The sequence below is a fragment of the Peromyscus californicus genome, unplaced genomic scaffold (assembly GCF_007827085.1).
Source record: "Peromyscus californicus insignis strain IS unplaced genomic scaffold, ASM782708v3 Scaffold_13__1_contigs__length_99412109, whole genome shotgun sequence".
NCBI classification, from domain to species: Eukaryota; Metazoa; Chordata; class Mammalia; order Rodentia; family Cricetidae; genus Peromyscus; species Peromyscus californicus.
In genome coordinates, this window is record NW_026294424.1 from 52862670 (window position 1) to 52877171 (window position 14502).

Consider the following 14502-nt stretch of genomic DNA (forward strand, 5'->3'; position numbering starts at 1 on the left):
TGGAAGCATCTATGAAATAATTATTTCTAGAAAATATGCTATGTGTTGATACAAATAAGTTCATAATTAATATAAATCAAGAGAGAAGTTAACAAAAGAATCACCACCAGATAAAAAGGCCAGTAAAAAGTTGCTTACAGAACTCAGGTATCTTTACTGAGGCGATATGATGTGATATTAATTTTCATTAGCTCAATCTAAGCTAATATTTTTACTAATAGGATTTTTAATACTAGGAAGGAAATGTAACAGCACCAGGCAACAGCAATATCTCCTTGTCCTGCAGAAGTGAGGACTCAAAAGTCAGTGGCTGTCTATCATTTTCTGTGCCATCTATATGTTGGCATATTCGAACACACTGAATATCTGTTTTTTTTTTTTAAAAAAAAAACGATTTCAGGGGGAAGAGTTTATTTTAGTGCTTTTCAATATTTATTTTCAATATGGAATGAAAACAACACATAGATCCTATCAAAATTGTTGATTGTATATTGCATAATATAAATTTAAGTATTTCTTCTTCATATGGTCAAGCCAATTTTCTCATAGGAGATTATTATTAACTTTTAGCCAACAGCCCAGATTCTTGGAATTCCGACACATCATAGCCTTACTAGCATAATGAAAAGGAGCCTAGAGGTAAGCTCATTGGGAGAACTAACCTGAAGTTCTCTCCATTTATTTCTCCCTTGCTGTAGAGGTTTGAATATGGATTTTAGCTCAGAATTGTGCATGCATAAAAAAATTTTATTGCAAAGTTACTTATGTCTTTCAATTTTGTTTTTTACCACTGTTAGAAACTCTTTGTGGTGTCTTCAATCACTTGATATTATTATTATTAATATTATTGTTATGATGATGATGGATGATAATGACGATGGTTTTATCTTCTGGAAAAAGAGATTAGCAAGGAGACTGTTCAGTTTTTCCAGTTTAGAATGAATTCCCTTTCCTGGGAGGCAGTACATTAGAGACTCCTTGTGTATGCTTCTTTTGAATTTCTTCTATGTACATTTTGAACCTTGTTGTGGAAAGGAATAACAGACTGTCCTTTTTTTTTTTTTTTTTTTTTGCAATTTCAGAAAACCAATTTGAATTACACATGTTGAGCTTGCTAGCATTGGCCGCTTGCCTCAGGGAACTATTGTTGGAAGACAATTTAAAATATTGACTCTAAACAGACATGGTCTCTTTGGATAGGACATATTTTATACATCAAAATGTGGTCATTTTGAAGTTTAGAATAAAACAGCAATAATTCTAAGATCAAGCTTTCTTAAAATGATGCTTGCATTTGACTGAAGAAAAGCTATTTGCAGTGTCTGATCTATACCGAGGAAATAGATTGTTTCCTTTTTTCATTTTTATTGTGTACTTGTTAATCTATTTCCAAAGGTATTATGCTAATTATAACACCACTCTTCACATTCAGAATCCAAATTGCACATTTTCAAGTTTTCTTTTTTTTTTTTTCAAATTGTAATCTGCTAATTACTTGTTTAATGGAGTGTGTAATTACCTACTTTAAGTTAGGAAACTGTTTCCATTTCAAAGAGAGAAACCTATTTTAGAAATGAAAGAATATAAATGTAATCCTTTCTGATACAGAATATAATTCTTTACTTCCCTTAATGGTTCTAAATGAGAAAATGAGATTGAAAAACAACTCTTTCCCCCCTCTTTATGTCTCTGTGCATACCACATAAACCATAGGTGAAATTTCTAACAAAGATAACAGGTTTCATTTAGAAACACATTTTCAGTGTAATTTTACACTCCATTCATGCCATTCAAACAACTAATCTCCAGAGTGGGGATAGAACACAGTTATTAATTAGATATATTATAAATGTACTCTTTCTTTGTGATTCCTGGCTGGATCACAAAACAATCACAAAGAAGATGATGTGATGAAAAAAAAAAAGATCTAAAAGGTGTGAAACAGTGTATGAAATATAATGAACAATAAATAAATAATTGAGGTTTAGATTTAGACATGGTTTGTTTGGTTTAGAGTGATGACATAATTATATTAAGCTGACAACACAATATAAGTTATAAGCAGAATGTCCTTGTGTCACATCAAAGACTTTTAGATAGAAAGTAAGATTTGGGATTGCCACGCAACCAAGGACCTGTAAAAGCTTAGTACTTTAAATCATTTCCTTCAAACTATTACATGAAAATATTTAGAATTATAAATTTTCAGCCCATGAAGAAGGTATATATTGATAATATTTTGATGACTAGTTTTTGGATAGTATATGGAAGTAAGCTTTGAAATCAATGAGAAAAGCCCTCAATGTGAAATTCTAGATGTTAAAAGAGAAGAAATGACAATTTGGGGTTCTTTCTGTTGATGAAATTATTGATAACCTGAGAACAAGTCATTGAACACTTTTCAAGTTTGAGTGATAGAAACCAAAGGGGGGAAAATACCAAATTAGGGGAGCTGGATTTTTGTCCTTTTTTATGAGGTTAGAGGTGGCAAATATTATCAGAGGTAGTGTTTTCAGAACTCTGGTTACAAGCGAACAGCTTCAAGGAATTTGAAAGTCTATTTACTCCAGGAAATGGCTGTATCTTAGTATGAACATTGAGATTTGTAGCATTTTGCTTAATGCTGCTTCCTTCTCTCAAGCTCTGCTCCAGCCTCCATAGATTGTAAGCATGGTGAAAGCCAGTCTGTCTAAAGCCACAGAGGAAAGAAGTATGTCCCCATTCTTAGAAGACAGTCATTAACTCATTTGTGTGGTGATTCCCTGTAAAACTCTGCATTAGTTAAACACATTAAAGATAGCCTCAAGGGCATCATAATGTGCTAGTGTCACATTAAGGAAAGAAAATTAAACACTTCCTCTTGGATTAATTTGACCAAGAGTGAACTAACATTTGAATTCTCCACTTCTCTCTATATATCTTCCATCTGCATGTAGTTTATTGTTTATCATTTTGTTCGTAGTCTGTCTGTTGTATGTGCGCGATCTCTCCTTATTGTCTGTGTTCATCCCTATGCTGGCTGACGTCTAACTTTCCCCATTAAATGGCTTTAACAGAGTTATTGTTTAAGTTAACTAACATCTGAAATTCTTAAAATAAAACCAGAGTAAAGCTTCAGCTTCTAGCTAGCTCCCTAAGTTTTTATTTATTTACTTTTTTTCTGAGTAATGGAATAAAATGAATTATATTTCATGAAAATCTTAATCTTTAATGCTGAGGATGAAGCTCACAGCTAAATTTTGGGTTTAGCATACTTCATTCCCCGGGATCTATCTCCAGCCCTACAAAATTGTAAAAAATTATTCTTTTTTCTTTTTGGTTTTTCAAGAAAGGGTTTCTTTGTGCAGCTCTGCCTATCCTGGAACTCATTTTGTAGACCAGGCTAGCCTTGAACTCATAGAGATCTGCCTGCTTATGCTTCTCAAGTGCTGTAATTAAAGATTGCCACCATTCATGGCTAAAAGTATCCTTTCTCTAATAAAAAACATATTTAAGAAAATGAATATGCAAATGGACAATGGAAGAAAATATTTGAAAATCAAACACTCAATCATTGCTGAAGAGGATAAACTGGTGCAGCAAGTTAACAAAATGTCCGCACTACTTCAGATTAAACTTAAAATTACTCTGTTACTTAGCAATTATATATGTGTGTGTGTGTATGAACCAAAAGAGAGAGAGAGAGAGAGAGAGAGAGAGAGAGAGAGAGAGAGAGAGAGTTGGTTGGTTGATAGATATGGATATTGGGTTTCTGTTTACAAAAGTGGAAACGTGGACCAGGACCTCATACCATTCATTCACACACACACACACACACACACACACACACACACACACACACACACACATATATGAACTCAAAAAGAATTGAAAATACATGGTCACTCCATAGCACAATTATGTATGATAGTTAATAGATAATGGAAACCATCCAGATGTCTATCAACTGGTGAAATGAAAAAAAATGTAGCATATGTACACAGATAGTTGAATACTATCTTTTATATATAAATAAATTGCTATATGCTACAATATGGATAAGTTTTCAAATTATTAGTGAAACACATGAGAAACATTTTTATATTGTGTAAGTATGAAATTTCCATGTATGCAAACCAGCATAGATAAAGGTAAATTATTGTTTTTCTCAGGACTCATGGGAAGGCCAGTGACTGCTAAAGGGTACCTCATTTAAGTTCCACTCCTCAAAATGCTCCACAGGATGACAAAGTAGTTATGGTGGCAGAACTTAATAATTACAGCTACCGCCTCCTATCAGTATGCTTTCAAAACATCAATCGTGATATTTTAATTGTGTATCAATTAAGAAATTAAAAGAAAAAGTTATTTGTGTTGGCTAGTTTTATGTCAACTGGACACATACTATAATCAGCTAAGAGGATGGAACAACAATTGAAAAAAAATGCCTTCATAAGATCAGGCTGTAGAGAGCCTGTAGAACATTTTCTCAATTAGTGATTGATAAAGGAGGGCCCAGCCCATTGTGGGTGGTGCCACCCTGGACTTGACGTCAGGTGTTCTTTTTTTTTTTTTTATGAGATTTTTTTTTTTTTTTTATTTTGCAATACAATTCAGTTCTACATATCAGCCACGGATTCCCTTGTTCTCCCCCCTCCCGTCCCCCTCACCTTCCCCCCAGCCCCCCCCCCCCCATTCCCATCTCCTCCAGGGCAAAGCCTTCCCCACAGACTGAGGTCAACCTGGTAGACTCAGTCCAGGTAGGTCCAGTCCCCTCCTCCCAGGCCGAGCCAAGCAATCCTGCATAGGCCCCAGGTTTCAAACAGCCAACTCATGCAATGAGCACAGGACCCGGTCCCACTGCCTGGATGCCTCCCAAACAGATCAAGCCAATCAACTGTCTCACCCATTCAGAGGGCCTGATCCAAGCCATGAGAATAGGAAGAAGCAAAGTGCTAGAGAGGCCCACAGAAATCCACAAAGATAACCCACACAACAGACTGCTGGCAATGGTCGAGAGACAGCCCGAACTGACCTACTCTGGTGATGGGATGGCCAAACACCCTAATTGTCGTGCTAGAAACCTCATCCAACTACTGAGGGATCTGGATGCAGAGATCCATGACTAGGCCCTGGGTGGATCTCTGGGAGTCCAATTAGCGAGAATGAGGAGGGTTTATATGATCGAGAATTGTTGAGACCAAGGTTGGATAAAGCACAGGGACAAATAGCCAAATGAATGGAAACACATGAACTATGAGTCAGGTGTTCTTTAAGAAATACGGCTGTAGCCGGGCGGTGGTGGTGCATGCCTTTAATCCCAGCACTCGGGAGGCAGAGCCAGGCGGATCTCTGTGAGTTCGAGGCCAGCCTGGGCTACCAAGTGAGTTCCAGGAGAGGCGCAAAGCTACACAGAGAAACCCTGTCTCGAAAAACCAAAAAAAAAAAAAAAAAAAGAAATCCGGCTGAGCAAGCCAGTAAACACTACTCCTCCATGGCCCCAGCATTTGGTACTGGCTCCAGGTTCCCACTTAGTTTGAGTTCTTGCCTTGGCTTCCCTCAGTGGACTGTGAGTCAGGATATGTAAGCCAAATAAACTCTTTCCTCCCCAAGGTCATGGTGTTTCATCACAGGAATAGAAACCTAATTAAGGTATGCTTATTCCACACTGTTGAAATGCTATGCTATTCTCGACACATTCTGTATGAGGTGACACAGCAAATGTACTATGATTTATGTTGCTTATCAGTGGACTTCAGGAGAAAGTTACAAGGTTATTGTTTTACTTCAGTCCTTCAGAATACTATTTGCGTTTTCCAGTTGCTATTCAGATTTGGTTTGATGACATTTTAAAATCAGAATTTATTATTAAGGTGACTGCTATTTTTATGCAGATGTAGTTTTAAAAATAATGTAGATTTTAACATGCAATACTTTTTGGGGTAGGTCAAGATTTTTTTGTGATTTCAAAACCAAATTAAAATACCTAAAGATTGCAAACTGTTTTGATCATCAATTATTAGTCAAAAGTCTCTCCTAGAAAAAAAATCTTTCGCTTTCCTGAATTTATTTTGTTAAAGCTAGTCATATCTCCTGTTTTGCATATTCCAAAGTAGTTGAATATTTATGATGAATATTTTCTTCATTTAGAATCTTAATAACTTTCCACATTGTGCTTGATTTATGAAAGATTATGAGTCTCAGACAAATGTTGTATTAAATAAATTACGTTTTGCTTTGATAATTGTTTTGATATCATTTTATCATCCATTCAAGCTACATGCCCATTTAGTGAGTTCTTTCACAAATAATCTCCTTTTACCAATTTCCTTTTAAGGTATTGTTTCATTTGATTTTATTGCCTTCATTGCTTTCCACTGAAAACATAAAGAAAAATGTGGGTTTTTTTTTTCCCTGAAAGTTTACAATGCACATACTAACATTTTGTGTCGTTCTCATTCATGTTCATTTAAAAATAAAAAGAAGCATACAGTTTTCTTTGTGACATTTTATGCGTTACCTTTAATTGTTTTTCCCTTGTCTTCCACTCACTCCTCTTTCCCAACTCTGTTTTCTCAGCACTTTTGCTGTCTGCAAGTTGTCTCTCACTGTGGGCTTTAGCATTCCATGCCTTCTCCAATCCTCCCCACCCCTTGTCCTAAGGGCCAAATTTTCCTTATTATGAGCCCCTTTCTGCTTTTCTGACCTCTACCCATACACACCCTCACATAAATAATACTGATCTATAGAAGTGAGAAACTAACATCATCATGAGAGAGAAGATAATAGTATTTATCTTTCTGAGCCTTTGTTACTATGGTACTGAGAATGTAATTGATCCCCATGATCTCATAGGGAGTGACACTATTAGAAGATGTGGCTTTGTTGGCGTGGGTATGTCCTTGTTGGAAGAAGTGTGTCACTGTGGGAGTGGGCTTTGAGATTTCCTATGCACAGGATACTGCCCAGTGTCTCAGTTGACTTCCTGTTATCTGCAAGATGTAGGACTCTCGGCTACTATTTCAGCACCATGAGGTGCTGCAATGATTCCTGTCATGATGATAATGGACTGCAGCTCTGAAACTGCAAATCAGTCACCTCCCTTAAATGTTTTCTTTATAAGAGTTGCCATGGTCACTATGTCTCTTCACAGCAATAAAAACCCTAACTAAGACAATTACCTCACTCAATAATTTCTAGATCCCTTCATTTCTTTTTGGCAGATGTATGTATTTTTAAAATGTTATTTTTATAAATCAAGCAACACTAATTATATTATACTCATGATGCTTCAAATATCTCTGTTCAGCTGCAACCTCCAGCTCACTCCTGCTTGATCCAGAAAAACCTATTCCTCTCTTCAAATCCCATCCTCTCAGAGAATCTCCAACAAAGAAAGGACACCAAAAAGCCCAGTTCTACATTCTTGATGGCTGCAGCAGCTCCTCCCCTGAAGATGTCAGTATTTCAAGACCCTTCCTAAAACGGTATGCTTTTGACCATACTTGGGCACAAACCCAGCTCGTGGCAGATACATCATCACACTCTTGCCTACAGGGACCACAAACTCCCTGCCTTAGATCCAGCACATGACTTCTCCTGCCTCTTTTCCTGCCTCTATCTCTGGGCGCTAGAGAACTCATCCAGGATTTGCTTTGCTCAAACAAACCTGTTGTTTTACTTTTTCAGTTCAGTTTGATCTGGTTGGCTTGGTTGAGAAAGCTATTACTGCATGACAGAAAACCTATTAATCTCAACTCAGCAAATGTTAGTAATAATTTTTAGTAGAAAAATATTAGCACCAAAATGTCACTGGATATTGCTCAATATTAGGTTTCATAGACATCAGTGGTCCTGTACGTGCCGCAGTAATAGCAGTAGCATTTAGGTACATCATTGTGTTTCACTCTTAAAACAGATTTAATGTCCTTAATGAATTTCAAAACCTCTTAAAATTTGTTCAATGTTTATTAGATATGTGTTGATAGGTCACTTAGGTCAAGCAACTGGCAGAGCATCCTGTTGGTTGTTCCATTTAATCATTATAATGAATTGAAGGACAGAATGACCATTTGTGAGTAAGGTAGTTTAATCATTTTTATTCTGAGTGAACAAGCAACAACACATTTTTAATAATTCAGCTATCTTAAGTGATAGAAAGAACCAGTTTCCTATGAAAATTATATGCACAGTATACTGTTGTAGAATATTATTTTAAGGTGTGTTACTTTTGTTTATGTTGCATTTGTTTAACTCTGTGAAGCTGTGTTACTATGCCTGTCTAAAACACCTAATAGTCTAATGTGGTGATATATTGTATACCCCAAAATATTGTATACCCTAATAAACTTATCTGGGGATCAGAGGACAGAGCCAGCCACCAGATTAGACACAAAGGCCAGACAGTGGTGGCACACACCCTTAATCCTATCACTCTGGAGGCAGAGATATGTCTGGATCTCTGTGAGTTCAAGGCCACACTGGGAACAGAGTTAGGCAATGGTGACACATGCCTTTAATACCAGCACTTGAGATCTCATACCTTTGCTTGGAAAGCACACATGCCTTTAATCCCAGAAAGTGACATGGCTGGGTGGAGAATGGTATATAAGTTGTGAGGAAACAGGAACTAAGCAATAGTTCAATTGAGACCCTCAGGGGTGAGGACTCAGAGGCTTTCAGTCTGAGGATTCATGGAAACAGGATATGCTGAGGAGCTTGCAAAGTGAGGCTGGCTGTGGCTTGTTTTGCTTCTCTGATCTTTCCACTTTCACTCCAATATCTGGCTCTGGATTTTTTATTAATAAAACCATTTAGCAATTCCTGTTACAGACTAATAAAGAGCTGAATGGCCAATGGTAGGCAGGAGAAAGGCTAGGCGGTGCTGGCAGACAGAGAGAATAATTAGAAAGGAGAAATCTGGGAGAAAAAAAAGGAGCAAGAGAAGGAGGAGAGGAGGACATCAGGGGCCAGCCACCCAGTCAGCCATAGAATAAGAGTGAAAGTAAGATTACAGAAGTAAGAAAAGGAAAAAGCCCAGAGTCAAAAAGTAGATGGGATAATTTAAGTTAAAAAGAAAAGCTGGCTATAAATAAGCCAAGCTAAGGCTAGGCATTTATAATTAAGAATAAGCCTCCATGTGGTTCATTTGGGAGCTGGGTGGTGAGCCCTCAAAAGAGCAAAACAAACAAGAGCGTACCATGCATTTTGCAACCTCAAACTGACTTTCACATGATCCTGAATATTCATACAGGTGGTCTGAATTCTAGTCTATAAATTCATCTTGAAACAGAATTATACTGTGGATACCAGTCACACAGCTGCATCTATACAGACATATATCTTCCTGGATTTATTTACAGAAGATTCTACTTCATTTTTCTTCGGTTTCTTTAGCTCCCCAGGATGGGAATGGAGTGCATACAGTACCTCTCCAATATTTATATTAAGATGTTTCTGATATTTTAAAATATAGATAGGGCACTTCTAATGCTATATAAAAATATTTACCTTGGCCCAAATCTACCAGTTAGCCATTAACACTAAAGTAAAACTTTATAAACTTGAGATTTAAAAATGTGTACAGCTTTAAGCTTGTCTCCTCAGAAGAACCCACCATATTTTACACAATTTAATAAGGAATTATCAACTAATAACTTAAATTCATTTGCAGGCCTACCGATGAAATAAATTGTGATTTGTGGTCATCATACTCTGAATATTCAGAGATTTTTTTTTATGTGAACATTGCTATAGTTTACCATACAACTTGTACATTCCAGTGAAGTTCTGTAAATTATAGTAATGATGGATAATTTGTAGTATGTGTATGTCTTTATCCATTTTAATCACCTCTAAAACTTTATGATTTAAAAATTCAAAATACTGTAATAAAACTAAACCTTTTCCTTCACATAGAATTTTTCTGGTGGACTTATCTAATTATAAATTTTTCTAGAGACTTCCCCATGGCTGCTGTTGAGAATTTGAATTCTTGCGTTACAGAGTTGGTGTTGTGTTCAGGCTGGGGTTTTCTTTTACACACAGTTTCTGTAGTTTACCGCACCAGTGATAAGAAGAGCAGCTGCTTGCTTGGTTGCATGGGTAGCTGAAGTAGTGAGAAAACAACTTGTCTTTACTGTAATTGACTTCGTCCTTCCTAAACTTCTTTCTCTGCCTCTTTCCTTCCCTCCCTCTGCCTCTCAGTCCTTTTTCTATCTTCCCTTTTTTTTCTTTTCTCATTCTTCCTTCCTTCTCTCCTCTGCTCCAATTCTCACTTATTGCATGGAGTAGATACTCCCTTTGGTTGTACTACAAAATTGTTCAACAATAGAACAAAACCTAAATTATGTTAAGTAGAATTTAATTGATTAATATCTTAATAATCGTGTTTGTTAAAAACTACACTTAACACAAATTGAAGAAATGGATCAAATTGTAAAGAAATCTAGACTGATTTTTAAAACAGCAATTTTATTAATTCTTTGAGAACTTCCTAAGTTATTTTTGATCATGTTCACATTCTTTCCTCAACTCCTTCTGGATTCATCCTTACCTTTCCACCCACACGATTTCCTATCCTTTCTGTTTTTAAGCTCACTGAGTTCAATTTGTGCTATATAAATACTCTTCAGTGTGGGGCCATTCCTTGGATAGTGGTTGGCCTTTAAGGAGTCACATCTTTAAAGAAAACTCAACGTCTTCCAGCAGCTAACAGTTGCCGATAGCTCCCCAGCTAAGAGTGGAATTTTGTGTCCTCCTCCACTCTCTATGGTGGGATCTTGTTTGGCATGAACTTGTGCAAGTCTTGGGTATGTTGCCACAACTGTTATGAGTTCACATGTTTGTACAACCACCCTGTTGTATCCAGAAAATACTCTCTCCTTGGAGTCATCTACTGCCATTGGTTCTTACAATCTTTCCTTCTCCACTTCCACAATAGCTTATTGAAATTTAGGGGGGAAGGGATGTGATAGAAATATCCCACTTATGGTTGAGATATCTGCAGTCTTTTATTCCTAGTACCTCAATGTGGGTCTCTCTGTTAATAGCCAACTACTGCAGAAATAATGTTTTCTGATGAAGTTAGAGAGATGGGTCACCTTATTTCTGCCTCAGTGCTGCATCCTAAAATTGGTGGACACCAGCGAGGCCTGGCTTTGCTGGGGGAGATGGAGTATGTGTTCCCACTTGCTGGAGAGGTCCAGCCTTCTTGACTGACTCGTCTGCCTTTGAGGATGCTGTTCCTCCTGCTGTTGCAGCCCCAGCCAAGGATGAAGGAAGCCAAGGAAGAGCCAGAGGAGTCAGATGAGGATAACAGATTTGCTTCCTTCAACTAATCCCTTCAAAGCAACCAGCTCAGCCAGCTTAATCTGAGAAAAAAATGGAAATAAAGTCTTATTTCTCTTAAAGCAACACAGGCAAAACTATGGGTGTATTTTTTAAGCAACACTGATCCTGGGAATATAAGACACAGGAAAAAATTCAACTTTATCAGTTTACCATGCAGCAAGAACATAAAGTATACTGAGACAGAAATGAAATATCTCTCCTCCTTGACCCCGTGAAGTTGTGTTTTTGTTATAGACAATGAAAACTTCCTTAGCAACAAAGAAGCAACTTATATTCCTGTCTCATTGGTCATTTTAATGATTGTGGCAAATATCTTGGGTCAAACTTTCCTCATATATTGCAAATATATACACAATAGACAGTGTTTTAAGCAAGAAGATATATCAAAAAGGCTTTTCAAACTGTATTTTCCAACATGTGTTCTTGCTTTCTTAATAGCTATACCTAAAGTCTCTATTTTTTTTCTCAAAACAACATTCTTACAGGAATTGATGCTATTGAGATAGGGTTTTCTCTATACATCACAAAATGTGGTATATAAACATCTTGCTTCTGTGGAGATGTTTAGTTTCTGTTAGGCAGGCTCCAAACCTTTAAGGCTAATAGAACTGTTAAGGATTCTTCCTGACTTATAAAGAATATATCTTTGTTCTTGGATAGCACGCTTACCAGCAAAGACAAAACAAAACAAAAATCTAGGGTAATCAAATTATGGAGAAAAACATATTTATTTTGGCTCATAGCTTCCGAAATCTGATTCCACAATCTGTTAGATTCTTTGGTTTTGAGTCGGAGTCATGATAAGTATCAAAAGAGAGAAAGAGACATGCCCCCTAATCTCCTTGAATAACACCCTTAATGAACTGAAGAACCCACCTCTGGTCCATACCTGATAAGCACCAACCTCCCAGTAGAGAAAATTTTGAAACCAAGCTTCCAAAATGTGATCTTTTGAAGATTCTTTGACTTGACTAACACAAGCTTATCCTTATAAAGAGGTTATAGTCTCAAGGTGTTTAGAAAAAAATGAATAACAATTTTCAAGAGCTGAGGATCAAGCTCTCCTGTCTTAGTAGTAAACTCCTTTGGAATTTAAATGACTGGCCTTATTGAATAGGCAAAAATTCCCCAGTACTGATGAATACTAGGTATTTGTCACATCTGTTATATGCATTTCTATGTTCTAGGTCACTGAAAAAATAAATCTGATCATATTAGTCAATGTCATCAATAGTTTACACAGATAAGATAAACTCTTATGTATGAGCTGAATTATGGCACATCAAGATTCGTATTTTATATGAAACTATATTTGATGATTGTATGTTATGTGTGTACATATGACTAAATGAGATCTCAATGTGGGTTTCTAATGTGATGTGTCTCACTAGTCAAAAAAGTTCCTTGAAAAGAATTACATTCCCATAATTGTAATCAAGAACTTTTGTCTTGCAATCTGTGAGAAAATAAATGTCTGTTGTTAAAGAAGCATGGCCTGTACCTTTAGGTACTGAAGTCTGAAAAAACTAATATAGCAATTAAGGGGAGTGGATGTTGTGACTGTATATCATATATTGAAGTTATTCATTTGCAAATTATCAAAATTAATACACATAAAATTTACCTCTCACAATCAATTGCAATTATGGTTAGAAAAGGACTGATATTTACATGTATTATAAGTATATCATACTCAATGGAATTACTATACAGACAATTTGCATAACTCTTTAAAAAAGTAAATATTTTTGATTTGGAAGTTCATAAAGATAAATCATTTAAAGAAAATAAATGGAAACATCTGTGCTGAGACATCACCATTCTACAATCAGAGTAATCACAACTAGTTTCAGTGCACTGAATAAAGGATACTTCAGTTCATGGAAATTAAAATGCCTGCTGTGGTAAGGGAACTGTTGTTTGGATTGAATATTATCCATTCATGTAGGGAATCAGTCTCTTGAGTATAAAACTGCAATAGAATATTTAGCAGGATTTTAACTCATGAAGATGCAATGTATATAATATTTCAAAAATATATTCTGATTTATATATTTAAGACTTGATGGGGTTACTGTGCTATTGACACAATTGTAAACAATAATATATCTAAGTATTTATGTTACAGTAGAGTTAGAATGAAAAGTAAATTTGTATTACAATTGTAAAAGCTATAGGATTATTCATTCAAAAAAGAAACAAAGAGATACTGGGGCCATTTCAAAGTCAAGTGTTTATGATATATACATATAACTAATCCTGAACTGATATTATTAGAACTGTATGTGTATCAATTTTAATGTTTTTTAGTAGTCAAAACTTTTTATTATTAATAGAAATATGAATGGATATTTCTAAATTAGTAACTATGTTTAAGACAATAAGAAAGAAATGGAGTATATTTTATTTCTTTTTTAATGATTTTCATTATTATTATTATTAATTTTTATAGCCTGAAGAGTCATTTCATTGACCCAGAGACTAGATAGCTCAGAGACCAAGTATAGATCCAAACATGACTGGCAAAAATAAATAAATAAATAAATAAAGTCAATGTAATGATGCCTAATGATATTCTGCTGTACTCATAGAGTGCTGCCTAGCCCAACTGTCATCAGAGAGGCTTCATGCAACAACTAATGGAAACAGATGTAGAGATCCACATCCAAACATTAGGAGGAGTTCAGGAATCCTGTAGAAGATGGGGAGGAAGGACTGTAGGAGCCAGAAGGCTCAAGGATATCACAAGAAAACCCACAGAAACAACTAACTTGGGCTCAAAGGGTTCCACGGATACTGAACCAATAACCAGGGAGCCTGCAAGGGACTGACCTAGGCCTTCTGCATATCTATTACAGTTGTGTAACTTGGTCTTCTTGTGGAACTCCTAACCATGGGAGCAAGAGCTGTGGCTGACTTTCTTTGCTGGCTTTGGTACCCCATTCCTCATACTAGGTTGCCTTGACTACCCTTAATACAAAGGCAGGTGCCTAGTCTTACTTGATACTCCATGTTTGGTTGATATCCATGGGAAGCCTTCCTTTTTATGAATAAAAGGTAGGAGGAGTGGATGGGAGAAAAAGGGAGGTGGAGAGGGTGTCTGGGAGGAGAAGAGGGAGGGGTAACTGTGGTCAGGATGGGAAAAAATAAAAACAAAATAAAATGACTGTT